The 24,534-nt window shown below is 40.0% G+C and overlaps 1 long non-coding RNA gene across 7 annotated transcripts in view; it reads left to right on the forward strand.

Moving 5' to 3' along the window:
- LOC123583026 overlaps positions 1-24,534 on the forward strand; it is an 89,556-nt gene that overhangs the window by 5,410 nt on the left and 59,612 nt on the right. For 5 of the 7 annotated variants that reach the window (XR_006704707.1, XR_006704708.1, XR_006704705.1 and 2 more), the window contains exon 3: positions 138-214. This is a non-coding gene — a long non-coding RNA (uncharacterized LOC123583026). Of the gene's footprint in view, positions 1-137; positions 215-5,909; positions 5,964-6,218; positions 6,573-24,534 lie in introns of those variants that run through there. The other 2 variants (XR_006704703.1, XR_006704704.1) reach the window with 2 other exon arrangements.

Raw genomic sequence — 24,534 nt, forward strand, 5'->3', positions numbered from 1 at the left:
ACCTGTTAAATTAAACCCTCTAGAACTGGATTTCCTCTGTCTCTCCTTTTAGTCAGGGAGGAAGGTGGCTGTCATTGAGCTGAAAATAGGGCCGAGAGGTGACTCAGTACATTTTAAGGAGGTACAGTGGTCCTAAGACTGCAGTGCTTCTTGAGACCAAGGATCAAGTGTTCACCGCCATTTGCCCAGCACCTGGCAAAATGCCTGACACTTAGTAAGCACTCATTTTACATTTCATAAATGAAGAGTGTGTGGGAGGGAAGGGTAAGCATAGAAAAATATCTGGACACATAAATACCTAAATGTTAAAGGTGATTGCCTAGGATGGTCAAATTATGATTACTCTGTATGCTTTTCTTTATACTTTGTGCTATTTACTGAATTTTTAAAAATGATAACATTAATTTTATAATCATAAGGAAAATTAAAACCATTTTAGGAAGGAAGCAAGGAACTAGGAACTCAGAGGTCCATTCAGGTCCCAACTGAACCTTCTCTGTCAGGGTAAATTAAGCGGTTTGGGGCTGCCTGAGTAGCTCAGTTGGTTAGGCATCCAACTGTTGGTTTCGGCTCAGGTCATGATCTCACTGTTCGTGGGCTTGAGTTCCACATAGGGCTCTATGCTAGCAGTGCAGAGCCTGCTTGGAATTATCTCTCTCCCCCTTTCTCTCTGCCCTTCCCCTGCTTGCTGTCTGTCTCTCTCTTTCAACATAAAAAAATAAACATAAAAATTTTTTTAAAAATTAAATAAAATAAGTGGGTTTGCCTCAGAGATAGAACTAATGGAAGCTTAAAGTGTCAGGGATTAAAGCAGGACCAGAGAAAGATTTATTAAGAAAAAAGGGTGCTGGGAGAACATCTGGTTATTTGTTCCCCACTACTGACAATGATCTGTGGGAATATAAAGAAGTACCCATTGATGACCATCATCATTTGGCCCAGAATTTACCATTGTTTCTTAACTTATTAATAGATACTCATCGTAAAAGATATTCTGTGGCTAAATTAATTGGAAAATGCTGCATACTTGTACTCTACTCCACAGCCCTGCTCTTAGAGATGTGCAAGGTATCTTGGCATATTCATGACCCTGTGAAGTCCTATAATAAAGAATCCTATTTAATTTTATTTAACTCAACATTTCCCAAACATTTGTAAAATATGAAACAGATTTGTTAGCAAACAACAATCTAGCATCTTATAGATAACTGCTTGATAAACACAATTTTATGTAACATAAAAATGGATTTCAGGGCAGGACTTCTGATGAAGAAAGGAGATAAGCAAATCCTCTCTATGGAAAACAAGTATACAGCAAAATTATCAAAATTATCCATTCCAGGGGCGCCTGGGTGGCGCAGTCGGTTAAGCGTCCGACTTCAGCCAGGTCACGATCTCGCGGTCCGTGAGTTCGAGCCCCGCGTCGGGCTCTGGGCTGATGGCTCAGAGCCTGGAGCCTGTTTCCGATTCTGTGTCTCCCTCTCTCTCTGCCCCTCCCCCGTTCATGCTCTGTCTCTCTCTGTCCCAAAAATAAAATAAACGATGAAAAAAAAAAATTAAAAAAAAAAATATCCATTCCAGTGTTTTAGAAATCACTCAGAAGCACACAACAAATTGAAAAGTATCAATTCATTAAAAAGTACCACACATCAGATAAGAATGGAGGGTTCTAGGTTGTTTTTCCCTGAGGCTACTCCTCCAGGCCCCTCTGCCCAGTAAGTTTGATTGGTACTGTGATCTATCCGGGTGGAGCAAGTCATGAAAACTTACACCTTCCTTGCTGGAGGGGACTCATTTAATTTGGAGACAAATGTGAAAAATCCAGTGGCATCTGCCAGCCTGAGGCTACAGTTCTGACTAGGGTAAGCAATGGATCAAAGACTAGCCAATAATTTAAAAAGAGACCAGGAAATCAACAGTCCTAGATAGTGGCTCTCCATCCATCACTGGCCAACCCAAGGCTGCGTGTACACACAAAGTAGACACAAGGCCTGTTGGAAAGTAAAAGTCAGGCAGATGTGAAAACTGCCTAAAATGTGAAAGTTCCCTCCAAACCACACACGTATCAAATAGCAAGGAATGGAAGTCTTACTGACTCTGTGGTTTGAGCACAACCTCTGATCAATCCTTGCCTGACCACCAAGCTGTGCAGATCCAGGATGACCCCTAAAAATCCAAAGATATCATGAGCACACAAGGTGAGGGAGACATCCATAGGTTTAGTCCAGGCAAGGCACTAAACAAACAAAGAAAAAAACAGCAACAACTATCACTAGGGGTAGAAATCAGAAACCAGATTTGCTACAGAATTTTATCTAATATGTCCAGCTTTCCTGGAGGCCTCAAATCCCGACTTCAAGTTATATTACAAAGCCGTAGTGATCAAAACAGTAGGGTACCAACACAAAAATAAGCACATAGGTCAATGGAACCGAATAGAAAACCCAGAAATGAACCTACAACTACATGGTCAGTTAATCTTCAACAAAGTGGAAAAGAACATCCAATGGGAAAAAGACAGTCTCTTCAACAAATGGTGTTGGGAAAAACTGGACAGCAACAGGCAAAAGAATGAAACTGGATCACTTTCTTACATCATACACAAAAATAAGCTCAAAATGGATTAAATACCTAAATATGAGACCTGAAACCATTAAAACCATAGAGGAGAACACAGGCAGCAACATTTTTGACATCAATAGTAGCAACTTCTTACTAGCAACTTTTTACTTCATCAAAATAAAAACCTTCTGCACAGCAAAGAAAACAAAACATCAATAAAACTGAAAGGCAACCTATGGAATGGGAGAAGATATTTGCAAACGACATATCTGATAAAGGGTTAGTGTCCGAAATCTATAAAGAACTTCTAAAACTCAATACCCAAAAAATGAATAATCCAATTTAAAAATGGACAGGAGACCTGAATAAACATTTTTCCAAATAAGACATACAGATGGCCAATAGACACATGAAAAGATGCTCAACATCACTCATCAACAGGGAAATACAAACCAAAACTACAATGAGATATCACATCTGTCAGAATGGCCAAAATCAGGGTGCCTGAGTGCCTCATTGGTTAAATGTCTGACTTCAGCTCAGGTCAAGATCTCACAGTTCATGGGTTTGAGCCTCGTGTCTGGCTCTGGACTGACAGATCAGAACCTGGGGCCTTCTTCAGATTTTGTGTCTCCTTCTCTCTCTGACTCTCCCTCACTTGTGCTCTCTCTTTCTCTCTCTCAAAAATAAATAGATAAACTTAAAAAAAATGCCTAAAATCAGCAACACAAGAAACAACAGGTGTTGGCAAGGATGTAAAGAAAAGAGAACCCTCCTGCACTGCTGGTGGGAATGCAGACTGGTGCAGCCACTCTGGAAAACAGTATGGAGGTTCCTCCAAAAGTTACAAATAGAATCACCCTATGATCCAGGAATTGCACTACTAGGTATTTACCCAAAGAATACAAAAATACTAATACAAAGGGATACATGCACCCCAATGTTTATAGCAGCATATCTACAATAGCCAAAATATGGAAACAGCCCAAGTGTCCATCAACTGATGAATAGATAAAGAAGATGTGGTACTTATATGCGGTGGAATATTACTGAGCCATAAAAAGAATGAAATCTTGCCATTTGCAATGACCTGAATGGAGCTAAAGAGTATTAGTATTATGCCAAGCAAAATAAGTCAGTCAGAGAGAAACAAATACTATATGATTTCAATCATAGGGGCAATTTAAGAAACAGAACAAACGAGGGGCACCTGGGTGACTGGTTAGGTGTCCAGCTTTGGCTCAGGTCATGATCTGGCAGTTTGTGAATTCAAGCCCCATGTCAGGCTCTGTGCTGACAGCTTGGAGCCTGGAGCCTGCTTCAGATCCTCTGTCCCCTTCTCTCTCTGCCCCTCTCCTGCTCATGTTCACTAGCTCTCGCTCTCAAAAGTAAACAAACATTTTAAAATATTTGTTTAGTAAGTTAAAAAAAAAGAAATAAAACAAATGAGCAAAGAGAAAAAAAGAGAGAGAGGCAAACCAAGAAACAGACTCTTAACTATAGAGAATAAAATGATGGTTACCACAGGGGAGGTGAGTGGGAGGATGGCTGAAATAGGTGATGAGTATTAAGGAGTGCACTTATGATGAGCACCAGGTGTTGTATAGAAGTGTTAAATCACTAAATTGTATACCTGAAACTAATATTATATTGTATGTTAACTAACTGGAATTTAAATTAAAACTTAAAAAAAATTAAATGTCCGGCTTTCAACAACAAAATTATGAAGTTTCAAAGAAGCAGGAAAGATGACTTATATTTAGGGGAAAAAGGAGTTAATAGAAACTGTCTCTGAGTGGGCCTACATGTTGGATTTAGCAAAGATTTCAAAGCAGTTATTATAAATATGTTCAAAGAACCCAAGGAAATCATGTTTAAATAATTAAAAGAATATATGACAACAGTGACTTAACAAATATATAATTCAATAAAAAGACATAATCTGTTTTTAAAAAGAGAACCAAATGTAAATTTTTTAATGTTTATTTATTAACATTAAAGACATTAGAGACAGAGACATTAGAGACATTAGAGACAGAGACAGAATGAGCAGGGGAGGGACAGAGAGAAAGGGAGACACAGAATCCGAAGCAGGCTCCAGGCTCTGAGCTGTCAGCACAGAGCCCGACACGGGACTCGAACTCAGGATCTGAACCAAGAGATTATGACCTGAGCCAAAGTCAGACACTTAATGGACTAAGCCACCCCGGCACCTGATTTTCTTTCTTTCTTTTGTAATGTTTATTTATTTTGAGAGAGAGAGAGAGCACACAAGCAGGGGAGGGTCAGAGAGAGAAGGAAAGAGAGAATCCCAAGCAGGCTCCTTGCTATCAGCTCAGAGCCCAACCTGGGGCTTGATCCCACAAACTGTGAAATCATGACCTGAGCTGAAACTAAGAGTTGGTGTTTAACTGACTGAGCCACCCAAGTACCCCTATGGTCAATTGATTTTCAGTGAAGTATCCAAGATAGTTCAATGGAGAAAGGACAATCTTTTCAACAAATGATGCTGGTACAGTTTGATATCCATATGGAAAAAAAGTTAACTTAGACTTTTACATCACACCACCCCCCAAAAATTAACTCAAAAGGACTCTTAGACCTAAATGTAAATGTAGTGTAGCCTTGGTGGTATAGTGGTGAGCATAGCTGCCTTCTAAATGTAAATATAAAACTAAAAGTTCTAGAATAAAATATAGGATAAATTCTTCATGACCTTAGGCTAGACAGAGTTCTTAAATATGATCTCAAAAGTGCAATCCACAAAAAATTGATAAACTGGACTTCATCAAAGTGACAACTTTTGGGCTTCAAAGAAAACTCTTAATAAGTTCAAAAGATAAGACATAGACTGAAAGAAAATATTTATAAGCTATATATCTGGTAAAGGAGTTGTATCCAAAATACACAGAGAACTCTTATAACTTAGTAATCAGAAGACTAACAATCCAATTTAAAAATGAGGAAATGCACATTTCACCAAAGAGAATACATGAACGGGTAACAAGTACTTGAAAAAACACTCAACATTATTAGTGACTAGGAGAATTCAAATTAAAACCACAAGAAGATACCATTACACACCCACTAGGGCCATAATCAAAGTATAGACAATACCAAGTGTTGAAGAAGATGTGGGAAACTCTTTATATATTGCTGGTGGGAATGTAAAATGGAAAAGCCACATTATAAAACAACTTGGTAGTTTTTTAAAAAGGTAAATAAATTTGCCATATGACCTAGAAACTCTACTAGGTATTTACCTAAGAGAAATGAAACTATATGTTCACACAAAGACTTGTACATAAATGTTCACAGCAGTTTGGTTTTTTGTTTGTTTTTTTAAGGTCTTTTCATTTTTGAGAAACAGAGACAGAGCATGAGCAGGGGAGGGACAGAGAGAAAGGGAGACACTGAATCCAAAGCAGGCTCTAGGCTTTGAGCTGTCAGCACAGAGCCCAATGCGGAGCTTGAACTCACGAACTGTAGATCATGACCTGACCTGAAGTTGGACCCTTAACCAACTGAGCCACCTACCTGCCCCCATAGCAGTTTGTTTATTCATAATAACCAAAAGCTGGAACCAATGCAGATGTCCATCAACTGATGAATGGATAAACAAAACTAGTATGTCCGTATAATGGACTATTTTTCAGCTATAAAATGCAATGAAGCACTGATACATGCTACAACATGGATGAACCTTGATAACATTATGCCAACTGAAAGAAGCTTGTTATAAAGTGTACATTTATATGCTATGACCAGAAAAGGAAAATCTTCAGACAGAAATCAGATCAGTAGCCGCCCGAAATTGGAGGTGAAATTGAGGTTTGGCTGCAAATACTTGTGAGGGAACTTCATGGGGTTTTGGAAGTGTTCTAAACCTAAACTGTAACAGTGATTGCATAGCACTGTAAATTTAATAAAAATCATTGGCTGTACACTTACAATGGGTGAATAGGATATGTAAATTATATTTCAATAAAACTATAAAATTGTTAAGTGAATTTTAGAAATGCTTGTCTGTTATTGATTGACAGTTTCTACAGGATCTTTCTGGGACTTAGTGACCAGAGATGCATGCAAAAGTAGAAAGAGAAAGAATTTGTTTAGAAAACTTAATACATTGATGAGGGTCTATAGAGGGTTACCAGAGAAAAATTTCAAGAGAGAAGGCTTAGGAGTGACCAGAAGTTGTTCAGGAAACTCTCCAGGCTGAGAGGCAAGGCCTAGAAAAGGAGACATGCTGGGTAGAGTTCTGGGGACTGCAATGGTGGGGATTTAGGCCACTTTAAAGAAAACAGTTCCACACTCATACGCAAGAGGGCACCAGAGGAGCAAGCCCCAGTTGTGACTGCAGATACTCCCAACCCCTGAAGGCAGGGCACTTTCCTGAGTTCATTTCAAAACCGGACCCAGGTTCTTCAGAGAGCAGGACTCTCAATTTCCTTTTATTTTCTTTCTTGGGAGGAAGAGGGAATTTGCCTGAAGGTGGCTTCCTTTTAAGTCTGAAAATGTGGCAGGAAGAGCCAAGAGAGGCCCTGTGACTCTCTCCAGGGGAGAGGCAGCAGTTACAGCCAAAAGAAACTGCCCTAAGAGGAGCTTTTTCAGAATGACACATGCTATTTTCTTCCTCTCCCTCCGTGACTCAGATTCACATTTCACACAGACCTTTGCCTGTGTTTTCTTTCCTCTGCCTTGACTGCTAGCCAGCAGACTGTGTCCACAGTATTTTCCCACTCCTGCTCCCCAGTCTGAATCAGCCTGGTAAAAACTTAGCTGGAAGAGATCTGTTGTTTACAGGTAAACTCCTCTACAAGTACCTTTGCAATGAAAATCTCTATTTAAGAGAGTCCTCCACAGCGCAGCTTATATCTAACCTATCTCAAATCGTAGTCAATGAAACAAAATTCTAATCCATACCGTGTATTTGGACAGTCCAGTGGAGCTTACTTGTAAAAAGATTTGACCTATGATGCTTTCTTTTCCCCAAAGAACTTGAGAAGTAAGTAGAGGCAAAAACAGAGCCCCTTCTGTAGTTAGAGAGTATTTTCCCACAGACACTTATTTTAAAACTCCAGTTCCCAGGAAATCTTCATAAAGACTTTTCCCAATAGTCTACCCGATCCTGGACAAGAAAGAGAGATAGGCTCTAGATTCGATAAGCAGAGATCTTCTCAAAAGGAAACCATGGGAACTTTCTCAAATTCAAGTGGGCCTTGGTCCAGAGCATTGTCAAAAATGATCAAGGGATCAGAAATGAATCTAGTTAAAGGAAACAAAGTAGCATATCAAAGAAATGAGAGTATATTGAGGCCTGAGGCCATACTAATCTACTAATGAAAGTCAAATCTTTAAAAATACAATACCTAGATCATATGACAGAATTAATTACATCAATTCTTCTTCCATAGTGCTAAGAGCAAGATGACCTCAAAGGACGTTATTACTAGGGGAAGCCATTTTCTCCCTCTCCCAGGTCCATGAAATAGAAACTTCCACTTCTTCAAAATTGCAGAGACCATTTGCCTTTCTGCTTGTCCCCTCCCAGTTCTCCCCAAAGAGGGAGTGACTTACCTGACTGGGGCCCTGGGGAAGGAACTGAGCATGCTCAGTGCACCCACCCCTGCCTCACCAGAAGGTCTAGAGTAGAGTATTGGGAAGTGCAGTTGTACACCCTGACATGTGACTCCTCCACTTTGGCCTCACCACCATCAAAGCTAACTCTTTTCTCTCAATATGTCTGATTCATGTGTCTGTTTCTCAAAAGGTTCTGAACCCAGAGGGGGCGAGAACCTCCAAATCAAGACTTTGAGTCGCCCTGCCACTGAAAAATTTGAAAAACAGTGAATAACGCAAAGAAATGACTCTGGCGTTTCTAAATTCACCATAGGCCCTGAAGAAAGGGGTGAACTCCCCAGTCAAAAAGGGAGGCCACCTCTCCCAGAAAAGAGTGTAGCTTGAGGGCCTTGCATATGGGGCAGTGAGGGATGAACACATAGCTTCCCAAGAGCCTGTTGTTGGGAGACCAGCATCAATGCCGGATTCGCTCATGTCTCAAGTGTGAAGTGGTGGCAAGAACCCCATATTAGGACCTAGAAAACTTGGGGTGAAATCCCAGCTCTTACCAAATGTGCAGCCTTTATCAATTTTGAGCCTCATTTGTTGCCTTACTTGTAAATGAGCATAAATATCATCCCCGCCTATCCTGTAGGGTTGCTGTGAGAATCACATTACATCATGCATATGAATGTTACATGTACACTGGAAAGTAAAATAGAAATATAAGATAGTGTGAAAAAAAATGGTGAGGAGAAGGTACTTGGAAGATATTTTGGGGTGGAAGAGCTGGATATTTTTGTTTACTCCTCCAGATCCACTCTCCAATCTGATCCACATTCTGGAGGTTGAACTTTCTGAGCATCATTGGGCTCCTTCGCCTGCTGGCTGCTGGTTGAGTTTCATGGAGGGGGAGCTACAGAGAGAGGGCAGGAGGGCATGAGGCTGCCTGGATTAGATTCCCTGGTGTCTTCTCTGCTGGGTCTCTTCAGGTTGGAGGGCACAGCTCAAGCCAAACTGCCTTTTCAGAGGTTTTCCCCCAGACCAGCAGCACCAGGGAATGTGTGAAAAATACAAATACTTTAGTCCTACCCCAAACCTACCAAAGCGGAAACTCCCAGGGAAGGCCCAGCAATCTATGTTTTCACAAGCCCTGCAGGAGATTCCGATGCATACAGAACCATCTCTGTAACTACTGTACTCCCTTTCCTTTGCATGCAGCTGCTAACCTTGGGATACTATCCAAATCCCTTTTGCTTCTCCCCACCCGCCCCCATACCCTGCTTACCTTAGTAAGTAGTCCTTTCGTTATACTCCCGTCAAGTTACTCATTTTGAGCATGCCATTGTTTCCGTTTGGTAAACTAAGAACTGATGCAACATCCTTGTGAGACTTATGACTAAAATCTGAGGTTTCTGTGTGGGCTTGGGCTGTAATGTTGGTTTCTACCAAGGGCTTTAGTCTGGAGAGGGCAAATGCTAAAATAAGTCGCTACTTGCAAAAGGAAGCTGCTGGTATTTCTTTCCTTTGGCTAAGGCCAAAGCTATAGTGAGCTAAATTCCTATTATTTTTCATTTCACATGAAGTTGAATGGGCCAAGATATAATATTCGAGCAGCTAGGAAATAAGCAAGTTCAAAGGGTCAGTCTAGAGTGTGTAATGCCTAAGACAAAAAGAGACTTTTTCTAGGTGTTTGTTTCCTCAGGTCTCTTGTCGCAGGGACTCTCCTTGTTTCCAGGGTGTAAATCTGAGGCAGTAATAGTCAACAGAGATCAGCGGGGAGCCTAGAGTAAATCTCAGAAGTCCCACTCCAGCAAGTCATTTCCTTCTGGAAGAAGCCCACAGTCAGGGGAAGAAAGAGGCTGTGGGAAAACTCAGCCCAAGGTGCTAACTAACCCAGGTTCTTCTCGTCTTTGTGGACTGAGTATACTGCTTTTGACTACAAATGAAGAAACTGTTTTTCAAAATGGCATCTCTTTTTTATGCCTTATGATTTATTAATTTAACCACCAATAAGAACTGGACCCTGAAAAATGATGAGACAAGCTAATTTTGTCTTCATTTTTTTCTTTAATCCACTTAAAACAATTTTTTTTTAATGTTTTTATGTATTTTCGAGAGAGTGAGCAGGTAAGGGGCAGAGAAAGAGGAAGACACAGAATCTGAAGCAGGCTTCAGGCTCTAAGCTGTCAGCACAGAACCCAATGCAGGGCTCGAACTCAAGAACCATGAGATCATGACCTGAGCCAAAGTCATATGCTTAATTTGATACCATGAGAGCTATGGTATCTTCAAACTGTAAACTGTCCCATTTATAGCCCACCACTTGAACAACCTTCCCAGGTTTTCCCCTCTTTGGACTTTCCCAGAGCACACTGAGAATTTAAAGGAACAGGGTCCTGTACCTCAGGGCCTATTGCTGATGTAAATATCTAATTAGCTCTGGTGGGTAATGGCTTACTACTAGTAACTCTCCTGCCCAAGGCAGCCCACTAGAGAAAACCACCTCAGGGACAGAAGGCCTTGCAAAATAGTTGTGTGACCTTGAGAAAATTACAAAGAAAGATACAAAGAGCCATAGATTCTTGGAGTTGAAAGAGACCAATACTTCAATACACATTCTAACACATTACCAAGGTATTATCTACCTATTTAATTTTCTACTGAAAATAGTTTCTACCACTTATAGAGTGCCTCTTATGGGCCAAGGCCTATTTGAGGCATGTTGTATACATTGTCACAAGCCCTATAACTAACCCAGCAAGCTACTTAGCACTAGCCCCAGTTTACAGATGTGGAACTGAGACTCAATAGAGTGACATAGATAGTACCAAGAAAGTGAAAAAGCCACTTTCCCGTTGGCTCAGAAGTCAGTGCTCATTCCATCTGACTGTCTGATCTCCTGAGAGATCCCATTCTAACCCTGCAATTGAAGCATCCTTTATAATGAGCTAAATTCTGTCTTGCTCTACCTCCCGCCCATCATCCCCAAGTTCTACCCCTCTGGATATAATAAGCAAAACTGGCTTCTTCTTCCACGTGCCACTTTTTCAGATATTTGAAGATTCTAAACTACTCTGACCATCCTGAAAATAGTCAACCTTTCCTCCTATGAAGGAAGTCCCTTTACTATCCTACTGATTCCTCTTCAGTTGGTCTATGTCCCATAAATCAACAACAATAAGCTGAGTTTTAATATATATACAGAAAACTGCACAAATTATAGGTATAAAGTGCAATTGATCTTTACAAAGTAAGCGTTCCTTCCTGGATGGAGAAACAGAAGCATTACCAGATCCCTGGAAGCCCATGCTGTCCCGTCTCTGCCTCCCCCAGAGATGACCACTACCCTGAATTTTAACACATACATGATATAGAAAGCAGACAGTTTGCATCCTTTTGTGTCTGGCTTCCTTTGCTCAACATTGTATGCGTTCCCTGTCATATCGTGTGGAGCTATAGTTGCTTCATTCTCATTGCTTTCTGTGTTCTTTTCTGTGTGTGATGCAACTTTTTTATTATTTTATTTTTTACACTGTTATATTAGTTTTGGGTGTACAACATTAGTGATTTGACAACCCCATACATTACTCAAATGCTCACCACGATAAGTATAGTTACTATCTGTCACAACACAAAATTAGTACAATATTATTGACTATCCCTATGCTGTACTTTTCATCCTCATGATTTATTTATTTTATAAATGGAAGTTTGTACCTCTTAACCTCCTTCACCTATTTTGTCCATCCCTCCACCCCACTCTGGCAGCCACCAGTTTGGTCTCTGTATTTATGAGTCTGCTTCTATTATTTATTTGTTTGCTTGTTTTAATTCCACATATAAGTGAAATTGTATGGTATTTGTCTTTCTCTGACTTATTTCATTTAGCATAATACCCTGTAGGTCCATCCATATTGTTGCAAATGGCAAGATTTCATTCTTTTTTGTGGCTGAGTAATATTTCATTGTCTATGTATACCACAACTCCTTTATCCATTCAGGTATCAGTGGACTCTTAGGTTGCTTCCATATCTTGACTATTATAAATAATGCTGCAATAAACATAGGGGCACACATATCTTTTCAAATTAGTGTTTTCATTTTCTTTGGGTAAATACTCAGCAGTGGAATTACCAACTCATTTGGCATTTCTATTTTTAATTTTTTGAAGAACCTCCCTACTGTTTCCCATAGTGGCTGCATCAATTTACATTCCCACCAATAGAGCACAAGCGTTCTCTTTTCTCCACAAGCTCACCAACACTTCTATCTTTTTGATACCAGCTATTCTGACTATGGGAGGTGATGCTTTCTGTGTAATTGTTTTAATGTGGTAAAAAATATATATAACATAAAATTTACCATCTTAATCAGTTTTAAGTGTACAGTTCAGCAGTATTAAGGACATTCACAATGTTGTGCAACCATCACCACCATCCATCTCCAGAACTTTCTCATCTTTCTGAATTGGAACTCAGTCCCCATTAAACAATGACTCCCCCTCTCCCCCTCCCTCAGCCCCTGGCAACCACCATTCTACTTACTGTCTCTGTGAATCTGACTAGGTATCTCATATATGTGGAATCATACAGTATTTGACCCTATGTGACTGGCTTATTTCATTTAGCATAATGTCCTCAAGTTTAATCCATATTGTAGCATGTGTCAGAATTTCCTTCCTTTTTAAAACTAAATAATATTCCTTTGTATTGATATACCACATTTTGTTTATTCTGTGTGCTTTTTAAAGCATGTTGTCTTATAGGGTACACGGTGTCTCTGGTGGGTCTAACACAAGCAGGTCCTTTGTACAGCTGTACCACTTCACTCCCACACTCATTTTTACTTGCTTCTGAATCTGGCTCTCCTCTGGACAGAGTGCTCCTTGTGCCTTATCCACCTTTGCTTCCCCAGCACCTAGCTCTTAGTAAAAATTAAGTGAACAGGGTGCCTCAGTGACTCAGTGGATTAAGCGTCTGACTCCTGGTTTCAGCTCAAGTCATGATCTCACGGTTTGTGAGACTGAGCCCAACATCAGGCTTGGCACTGACGTACGGAGCCTGCTTGGGATTCTCTCTCTTCCTCTCTTTCCTTCCTCTGCTCACTTGTGCTCTCTCTTTCTCTCTCTCAAAATAAACAAACATTTAAAAAAAAAGGAAAAAAGAAATTCAGTGAAAATATGTTAATAAACAAATGAATGGAAGTAGAACAGCCCCATGAAGTCCCTCCTCTTTACATCTCTAAACCTCAGTTTCTTCCTTCTTAGAATGAAGGTTTTAAAACTATGGACTTCCCAAGTTTTGCCTACCTTAACATCTCTGATTTTATAACAGACTGGCACTTAACAAAGCTCTTCTGTGACCTATTCCCAAGGTTTGGCTAACACAAACAATAACTGTAACTTTTAAAACTGCATTTTTGTGTTTTAGTTTATGTAATTTCAGTGTATCCTCTCGGTAATCCTGTTAGGTAATGTGAGAATTTAAGGCTCTGTGAAAGATGATTCTGGACAAGGAGACAGACTTGCAAAGTGGGTTGTTAAGGCGGTTTCTATTAGAGAGAAGTTTGCCAACCTAATTTCTTTCATTCCACATGTGAACTGACAAGCTTCCTGGAGTGTGTGCATTGTGGTGGAGCGAGGTGGGGGGAGGGCACTGTAGGGTAGCTACAATTCCCAGCCCAGTCACTAGGTGGCCCCTTAACTGCACCCAGAGGGAACAGATGAAGAAAAACACTCCAGCCCCAGTGCCAGGATGGTCCCAAAGCGTCAGTAAACCGAATTAGGCTTTTTTCTTGGAGCCTTTCCAGATATAAAATGATTAGGAGGCCCTGAATATTCTGATATATACGATGACTGGCATTAGACTTACAATGCTACTCACTCTGTTCCTGGATAAATTAAAATCTGACCATAATACCTTAACCTCCATCTTGTGACTTCTGGATCTCATTCTCTCCTCTCCTCCTTCTCCCTCATCAATTAGAATTTATGAGAAAGACACAAAGTCGAATTTTGATGGGCCTATGGTTGAAACACACTGACTTAAAATGTCTCCAGCAATAGTAAGTTTGCAGATGGATCAATAGCTCCATTGATTTTTTTTTAAGATTTTATTTTTAAATGATCTCAACACCCACCATGGGGCTCAAACTCACAACCCCAAGATCAAGAGTTACATGCTCCACCAACTGAGCCCGCCAAGCACCCCTCCAGCTGGAATTTTTAAAGGAGACTGAGCTTACTGTCTAACTAAAGAGAACACTCTCGCACATATTTCAAGAATATTTGGAAACTTTTGATCAGATCAAAATCGATACAAATAAATAGTCTCTCCTTGATAATTGCTGCTAATAACATGGCGTGCGTGTCTCCAGGTATTTTTTTCCAAAGTACATACTAGCATGTTTCTTCTTTATAAAAAGGAAAGCTAACACTTTCAAATAACCTTTTAAAGTTTATTATAAGGACCATTGATTAAATCATGACACCCGTTAACCTTACTCCACATTCTCTTCTCTTCCATTGAACATCCATAGGTTTTGGTAAAGTTGTGTTCAATTATTTCCTATTTTATGTTTTAAAAATAGTATTAATTTATTCTGGTCTCCTTCTGAATCCTGAAGTGTTTGGGGCATATCTGCTACAAAGGTATTTTTGCCAATCCGTATCAATTTTTTGTTATCCTTTCAAATTTGCAAAGTTGATTACTGAACCTAGGTTGATTTACAACTTTTGAAACATAGTGCTCTATTATATTATCGTATGCGTTAACATTAGTAATGCCCCAGTGGATTAAAAACAGACAAAAAAAACTAGAGACTAAATAAATAAATAGCTGTTTTGGAGATCATAGAGAACAACTTCAACCTACACATTAGCATTGTATAAGGATAAAATGAAATAGCCAAAGTGAAAACCCTTTGAAAAATACAAATGTATGCCATGCACATGTAATATTTGGCTTGCCTTCAAGTGGAAACCAACACCTGCTGAAATAATGGCTTTTTAGGATTTACCAAATGCCTGGGGTCAAATATCTGAGGAAAGAGCTTGGAGACACATAGCTAGCATCATTTCTTAAACTAGTTGAATATTCTACATTGTTTACTCACAAATATTCTGGCTACTATTGTGACTTACTTAGCACATTTTAGTAACAGCAATGGGAGAATTTTTTTTTTTTTTTTTTTACAGTAGCCTTGAGATTCCAACAAATATCATGGGACATAAATCAGCTCGAAGTCTTCAAAGTGGCTGGTCTGGCAAAACAGAGCCAGTGTAACGTGGCTTTTCTATTAGCTTGGCTATAAAGTTGGCTATTAACTTAGCACTTAATTGGATCCTCCTACAGAGGAATCATAAGATCATTCAGTCCTGCAGGCTAGAGAACGTGTTGTACCTGTTGAATAGTGTTTAAGGCACTTTAAAAGTCTGGTTATAATTGAGTAATGACTAAACACCACTTTATTATATCGGACTTTTAGAGGTGATAGGTATGGTGTCTACCTATGCCTGTTGTGTAGAATTGTGTCTAAATTGCATCTGAATCCTAGCTCCACCATTTACAAACTGTGTAACTTTGGTCATGTATTTTAGCCTTCATCAGCTTGTGTAATGTAGGTAACAGTACCTGACCTTCTTTCTTTCATGGAATTGTAAGAATTAAGTCAGACTATGCATGGATAAGAGCTCTGGGGACTTAAGAACTCTACGTGCATTAGTTACAATGACCGAATGCAACCATCATATTGTACCAATGAGGAAACTGAGCCTCAGAGAAGCTAAATGATTTGGCTAAGGATCTATGGTGGCAGAACACAGATTTCCAAGGCCTCTTTTCTTTGCAGTGTATCAAAAAGTACTGTTTTGTGGCATTTTATATAAAGTCTCCATCCATGACTCATTTACATACCATTTATTAGCCAGCTATAAAAAGTCATTAAAATTTAACTTCAAGTTTGTTAGAAGCTAGATTTAATTACTGTGCATGTGTAGATGCATTGCCTGACTTCCAGCTAAAACTATAGCTAGGCTAGACCCTGAAGGGAAAAGATTTTTGTTTTTATTTTGCATGTCAGTGCTTGGCTAAAACTTCTGTTTTTCTAAGAGAGTCACATGAGATCATCTAAACTCTAAATCTAATTATGAGGAAGAATCTACAAAACAAACTCAAATGTTGTATGAAAGCCAAAACTTTCATTGTACTTTCATAGTCTTCATAAAATAGCTGTGCTGTTCTCACCTGCACCCTAATATATATTTTAAACCCATAATTTTAACATAAAGAGGACCAGTTGTAGCCTCAAATATGTCTTACTCTAATATTATTTTTGTCCCAATAGGTTCATTTGTCAATAACGTGAATGTAAAAATAGCATTACATCTAAAGGCACATTTTTGTTTTAAATAAGGCTATTCCAAGTTTTCCCTTATACTTAAAATTGATGATGAAATTGGACTAAATAATGTCTAAAATTTATGACTCTAAGCTTCTAAGATCTAGAATTCAGAATTATAGGAACAAACTAGATCCGTATTTATTTTTCCAGCTATAGTTGCATGGAGCTAGTTTCTTTTCCACAGAAAAAATAAATACAAGCATGTCCAACCTTGGGGCCTTATTAAGGAATGTCTCTCAAAGTTTTTGTGAGTTTACAGAAGCTTAATTTTACTATGTGTTCTATGATGGAGGATGTGTAGAATTTGTATCTCAAGATCTGGTCCCAGGTCCTGGCTGATTTTGAGTAAGATATTAAGCCTCTCTAAATCTCAGTTTTCTAAACTTTTAAATGTGGCTGTTTCAACGTATGCCCAGAACTTACAAGATTTTTAAAAGATTGGGGCAGGGGTGCGCCTGGGTGTCTCACTCAGTTAAGCGACCAACTTCAGCTTGGGTTATGATCTCACAGTTTGTGAGTTCAAGCCCTGCATTGGGTTCTATGCTGTCAGTGCAGCGCTGGCTTGTGATCCTGTCTCCCTCTCTCTCTGCCCCTCCCCCACCTTACACATACTCTCTCTCTCTCTCAAAAATAAACATTAAAAAATATTTTTTTAAACAAAAAATAAAACAACAACAACAAAAATGATGGGGGGCAGGGTTGGCAGACAACTGAAGAATCTAGAAAAGCTGTTATTTCAAAGCTAGAGAGCTTTTCAGTCTAGAAAGTGGTAAAACTTGACTACTCATTGTCACTTTTGTCCTGGTGAGATGACCTAACTGCGCCCTTTACAAAAAGTAAAAATCATGGATGGTGGAGAGCACTTTGAGGAAATCCAAACACAAATGTTCTCAGAGGAGAACTTAGCTATGTATTCTTAATGAGAACACAACTGTTAGCTTCTAAGCCTATGCTTATCTCTGCCAGCTTTGTCACTTTCGAGGTGGAGGCAATGTCTCCTTTCTTTCCATACAAATCTCAATGGCTTGGGGCAGCCCTGTTGCTCCTGGTGCCTGGGGAAATGTGCATTCTTGCCAGAGAGGGTGCTTTTCACAAACCTGAAGTCGAGGCAAGGGTGTTCACATCTAGAAAGTGAGGACAGTGAAACTTACTTTGGAATGTGGCTGTGGGAATTAACAAACTAATGGGTGTAAGCCTTTTGGCACATAAGATACTTGTTAAATGGTAGCTATTATGAGTATGCCCAATATTGAGTTCCTAAGTCCTACTATGGCCTCTTCTTCTGGCAGACATCAGGGGAGGTGGCAGAAAGCAAAGCAGCACTGGGTGGGCAGCCCTGTGCAGGTGCTGGCCTGTATGGTCAAACCCTATCCCTGGGACACGTATCTGCAAACCTTGGGCAGGGCTCTGGGTGGCAGCTGGACAGGATTCACAGCAGTGAGGGCAAGAGCAGACTGTATACCTCGCAAGCTCCCAGAGCTGGCCCAGGGAGACATGTGACCTGCTTGTAGTTCACCAGAAATGTAGGCAGGGGACAAATGTTTGGTCCCCAGTTTAGATAGGCTTGCATCCACTAACTGAAGCTTCAAATGGAAGAGATGCAGCAACACAAGACAAAGGGACACTGCTGTCAGGGAGCATTCCCAGGACAGCGCTATCTTGATGCTCTCTGATTGTTTTAACGTCCAGAAAATATTCTGTCCTTTAAGTAAATGACAGCTAGGGCAGGGGCATGAAGACACTGCTGAGTGCCATCTTCCAACAGTTTAATGAATCTGAGTTGTGGGGCAGTTGGGGTGATGAGAGCACATGGAAGTTTCTTCTGATTACTCATATAAAGCAATAGTGAGCAAGGTGACCCGCAGAGTAAAAAGGGGGAGCAGGTGTAGACTAGCTGTCTAGGGGAGAGGGCAATGCAACGGAATAGCCAAGAAGCATGGTGGGGGGGCGGGGGCTACAGGATGCCTATGATTTCGAATTTCAACAGAGTCCAGTCACCATGGTTATGTGTTTCTCCCCAATGTTCTGAGGTGTGAAGTCGGTAGAACTAATTATATTTAGTTAGGGTTTTGCCAGATAAATATATGAAAGGAGAGAGGGGTAAAGACATCGGAGATGTACACAAGGTGTGTGAATGGAACCTGGGTAGGGAGGGAAGTAAGGATACAGTGGAGGTAAGGGGTGATGAAGAAAGGTGTCAGGGTCAATGGATCCTGGGTCCTAGTGGGGTTGAGGACATTTTTTTTTTAAGGTTTACTTATTTATTTTTGAGAGAGAGAGAGAGCCAGGGAGGGGCAGAGAGAGAGGGAGACAGAGAATCTGGATCAGGCTCTGCACTGTTAGCACAGGGCCCAATTCAGGGCTCAAACACACAAACCATGAGATCATGACCCAAGAGAGTCAGGAGCTCAACCTACTGAGCCACCCAGGTGCCCCGGGTTGAGGACATTCCATAAGCAAATTTTGGCATTACAAATCTTTTTGGTCCCCAGGTGTCTAAGAGTAGATATTTCCTTGCCATCTTCTCATGTTACCTTCTTTATTCCCACTTTTTTTTCTTCTCCTTTCCGCAGTTTAAATAGCAAGTTCATGAGGGATTGCTACTTGGTTTGCTGAGAAAGAGTGCAGATTTTTGTACTCCTGGCAAAGAAGGAGTTAAATGGTGTTATTTGGAAGTCCTTTTACATTATCCAGATTTGGTTTAGAGATAGGATTATGCTGATGTCCTTTATTTTTCTCCTTAATTTACAAAGAGCTCGCTTATCTCAGACATTCTGGTGCTTTGTTGGAATTTTCTAAATAATACAACCTAGTACAGAGCAATTTTTGGGGAGAGCTGCAATCTGACCCTTAAATTGGGGCAGGATTCTAGCAAAACAGAGCCCTCCTGGCTAGAGCCTCTGCTCAGATTCTTAACAGGAACACACTTCTCATCAGAATGGCTGCAGGAGATCAGATGACAGACAGTTCTATCAGTTTGTTGTGCTGGTCTTTCACTTACCTGAAAACGATCTTAAAATGATTGCTTTCCAAATGCAGTGACACAGCAGTCTGTTTTCTAGAGACCTTACATTCAATAAACTCCTTGCTCTGAATGTTTGCCCTGGCAGTTCTGGAGGTGCTTTAAAGTAAAATGAGCAGTTCACAAAGGCACTGAAAGGACAGAGAACAAGAGAATCTGCAAGATTTGGGGATCACGAAAAGTGAAAATGACCCACTGATATGTTCACCCCACCTGCCTTGCTGGAAGGGACCTCAAACAGTGTTCATGTTCATCTTTCTGCCTCCACATGGGACTGCAGCAAAGCTATTCTAGAAAGAGCTTTCTGCCCACTTGGAAATTAGGTCTAATGCTGTCAACGCTTTAGGAATTTTTAAAAGCTGATCCTATATTTATCTTTAAGCAGATTTACTCTTCCACACTTTTATTCGTTCTTCTATTGACTATTAAGGGATATTCCTAATTTGGAAAGTAATTCACTCTATGTAGCTGTTACAGACATTCCTAAGTTTTGAAATGATCCTATTACCACAGGAAAGTTAATCATGATAATTTAGAGCTTAAGTCTTGACTTTTGGGTTTTAGTTTGTAAAAAGCACGGTTTTGTTTTGTTTTGTTTTGTTTTGTTTTGTTTTGGTCAGGTGACTTGAATTCTCCCTAAATTCAACCCCTGACCTTTCCTGACACTGTGTAATAATGGTGGACAGAGAAATACAGCCAGAAGCCTCAAATCCCAACTCTGCTATTATAACCCACCTCATCACTGTTTATGTTATTCTTAATTTATAGCCCTATTTTCTCAGCTATAAAATGTGAAAAAGCATACCTATGCCCCTAGATAAGTCAGGTAACAAATGTAAAAATCACTTTTAAAATGCTAAAACATTGTAAAAGTGTGTCTGTTTTTAGGGTTTATTCCCAAATGCCCTATGTTAGCTTGTTTGAGGTCTCCTTGGGCCCTTATCCTTCCCTGCTCCCCTTGTTTTTGCCCAAATTTCCCTCTCCTTTCCCTAGCGTCCAGCTGCCCTCCATGGAATGTTGTTGTAGCAGAAATCTCAGAGACTATACAAAAGCTAAAAATACAGCCAAGGAAGAAATTAATACCAGTGTACAGAGACCTTCTTCCTGCTAAACAGATTTCTTAGAGGGTGCTATGAGACTGGGAGAAGGAGGGGAGAGAGAGGAAAAAGCAGATGGGGATGGCAGTGATGAGAGCAGGAGAGGGGAGAAGGAAGAGTAAAGGAGGCAGGAAAGAATCCACTGGAAAAGTGGGAGTACGCAACTCATATCTCCCCCAAGCCTCTGAACTGGTTGGGAAAGGAGGGGAAAAGGACAGTATAATTCCAACAAAACGTGGAAGTAAATGAAAGGGAGTTTGTACAGAAAAGAGCAAAGTAAGCACAAGAATAAAATTCTTTTCAGGAAGAGCAGTATCAGACTGAATTGCAGGTAGGTGCTGTGATAAAGTTATGACACAATGTATACTTCTGAGAATAGTTTAGTAAGAAAATTTGATTCCTACAGCCAATTATTGAGAGAAAAGTGTAAATCACTGTTATATTTGTACTGCAGGTAAAATTGTTCTATGGCCAATAAAATAGAGAAAAGGGATTTGCTTAAAATGTGGTTGGGACACATGCTCTTACACTCTGTCCATGTGATAGAATATGGGAGATGAACTTGGAGGAATGCATATTCCCATCTGTGTGCTTTCCTCCCCCAAGGAATCCAGTGGCAGTCTGCAATAACTTAGAAGTAGGAGTTTTAGATGGATACCAGGTATGACAGTTAGAAGAATGAAGGAATTGGAGGAGGAATCACCACTAAGGCATGAGCTAGGATTCACTGAGGGATTAGGGTGGCCTAGAAGGAGCAGCAATCCTATTAGAGGCTAGACTCTTTCTGGTGGAATTTCTTGAGAAGGAAAACTGCTAATACCTAGGCTACCTTGTAATTAAAGGAGGCTACCTTGTAATTGAACAAGCCCCTTTGCGCACCTAGGTTCCCATGGAAACGTCACTCCCTAATCTGCAATCTCTTCTGACACGCAGTATAAAAGATGCCTTTCTCTGAGCCTGGGTAAAGACAGTAGCAGACCGTCTTACGTCCTGGTCTCCCACCCCCACAAGACTATTTCAGAAACTAATATTAGAGGTAACAACCAGGATAGTGAGCTAAGGTTGGGAGAATTATATCCTGCACCTTCAAACTCCCCCAGGAACAAAACCACAAAGGTAAACTATTTCTGTTTCACATTGCAAAAGTACCCCATGACTCATCCTTTTTTTTTTTTTTTTTTTTTTTCTTTTTAACTGGTCCTTCTCTTTCTGATCACATCCATCTCATCTCAGGCAAACCTAATCTTTGTTACAGCACTGGTAAGCACAAATATTGGTTTCCCATGTAATGTTGTTTTGAACCAAGTTAATTTCACTCCTACTTTGGCTGCTCTGAAATCAGCCACTTTATGCAAAATTGAATGTAGATGCCTTATGTATAGTTTGAGCAAGTGCTAGTGAAAAGAGAGGCTCTCTTTTGTTGGCTGGGGAGACTGGACTTTCCCATACAATTCAAGTAACTATCCCAGCTGCCAGACCTCTAGGCAGCTTTCATGACTATAGGCTCTCCGCTTATGCTCTGTGGCCAACAAAAAGAGAAATTCTAGGCTACCTCAATGGCCTCAAATCTAGGACTTGATGACTTCTCAGATCTGACCTCAATTATAGGGTTAGAATCCTAAAGCTGTGTCTTCTACCTTCACATCTATCAAAACAAGATAAGCAAAATTCATGACTCCATTTTACTAGGTCATTGTGTGAGGGAAAGCACAGAGGGAGAACTAAAATCTTTTGCCTTCAAAGAAAAATGTTTCATCTTCTGCTTCAAATAGAGTCAATGAGACTGAGCAGAAAACATCTCCCATAGATACCTGCCAGGTATTATAACAAAGGAAGGCAGGAACAGAATCTTTGTATAAATGAGGAATGCTCTGGTTCTTGGAATGAGAAACCAAACTTAGAAGAGTCAGTATTGTACATATAAAAACTCAAATATCAGAAAAATGAGTACATAGTACTCCTCTATGTTATGGGGCTAAGAGAGGTTTATCTTTTTGCTTGTTTGGGAAAATTAAAGAATACCAAGTTATATTTTGTGTACATATCAATTACCAAATAATATGCCCTAAGTATAGTCCATCATATTTCCCTTGATCTTTGAAATAGGCAGGTAGGGTTCATTTTCAGGACCTCCCCTTGGCACAAATATGCTCCCAGCATTATATCCACCCTTCATTACTCTTATCTTTTTGCTCCTAATTTAATAGATTTATCATTTAACTGTTACTGTTTCTTTTATTATAAAAGAAATTTGGAAGAATAAAGGGCATACAAAAGAAGTGTATTGTTTTAAAATAACAATAAAGGTCAAAACTTTCAGTCAATGAAAATAACTTCTTTTCCTATTCCAAACATATAGAGATGAAACACATATAACAGCAACAAAAAATTAAGTGTGTAGACAAGTTCAAAAGCCAGAGAAGGAAGTCTCTGGATGCCAGAATGGAAGCAGAAACTAAAAGCCCTAACAGGAAGCAAGACAGCAGTAAGACAGCCAATTCATTAGGTGCCTCTGCATAAATCAGAAAATGGAGTACCCTCTGAGTAGATTCAACCTTATGGGTTCAGGACCTGATGAATGGAACTCAAGCTTGATTTCAACCCTGTACACCACCTTGCTGAAGTGCCCTTCTATAGGACATGCATGGTACACAATGTACCTAGGGGCCCTGACAAGTGGGAGTAGAAGCTATATCACTCAGAAGGGTTTTGAAATGGGAAATTGGTCTTAGGGGCTGAGGGATAGAGTTTAAATGCACTATGAGGAAAGGACACTAAGTCTGAAGTCTGCAAAAGACAGGAGGCTGATTGTACATGCTTACTCATAGTAGCATTACTCTCAATAGCCAAGAGGTGGAAGCAACCCAAGTGTCCAATGAGGGATGGATGAATGAATAAACAAAATGTGATATATACGTACAATAGAATGTTGTTCATCCTGAAAAAGGAAGAGAATTCTGATATCTGACAACATGGACAAACCTTGAAGACATTATGCTAAGCGAAATAAGCCAGTCACAGAAAGACAATATTTTATGATTCCACTTATATGAGGTACTTAAAATAGTCAAATTCCTAGAGCTAAACAGTAAAATGGTAGTTTCCAAAGGCTATGGGGGAGGGAGGAATGGGGAGTTATTGTTTAATGGGGATGGAATTTCATTTTGGGAAGATGAAAGTTTTGGCGATGAATGGTGGCGATGGTAGCACAAAAATGTGCACATACGTAATGCCACTGAATGGTACACTTGAAAATAGTTAAGACGGTAAAATTTTACAGTATGTATATTTAAAAAAAAATTTTTAATAAAATTATTTAAAAATGAATACAGACTTTAGGGGCACCTGGGTGGCTCAGTCGGTTAAGCATCCGACTTCAGCTTAGGTCTTGATCTCGTGGTTCCTGAGTTTGAGCCCCGCTTTGGGCTTTTATGCTCACAGCTCAGAGCCTTGAGCCTACTTCAGATTCTGTGTCTCCTTCTCTCTCTGCCCCTCCCCCACTCGTGCTCTGCTTCTCTCTCTCTCTCTCTCTCTCTCTCACTCTCGCTCTCTCTCTCTCTCAGATAAATAATGAACATTAAAAAAAAACTGATAAAATAAATACAGACTTTAAAAGTAAGATCATAATGTGAAAAAAAGAACGACAGGGAGCTGAAACCAAAGTCTGTACACAATGAGGGGAGCCACAAAGGACTGCCCTTGAAGTAGAAGAGCAGGTACTGTGGACTCTATCAGATGTAGCAAGAAACCCTGCTGTCAGCTGGGCCATGAATCAAAAGAAATCAGAACCCAGACCTGTGCCACTCATGGATATAAGGCGTAAGTTCATATTCCCTGCCAGTTATAAGAATCCTAAGTAGACGCTGGTGGCGGGAATGCAAACTGGTG

The sequence above is a fragment of the Leopardus geoffroyi genome, chromosome B3 (assembly GCF_018350155.1).
Source record: "Leopardus geoffroyi isolate Oge1 chromosome B3, O.geoffroyi_Oge1_pat1.0, whole genome shotgun sequence".
NCBI lineage: Eukaryota > Metazoa > Chordata > Mammalia > Carnivora > Felidae > Leopardus > Leopardus geoffroyi.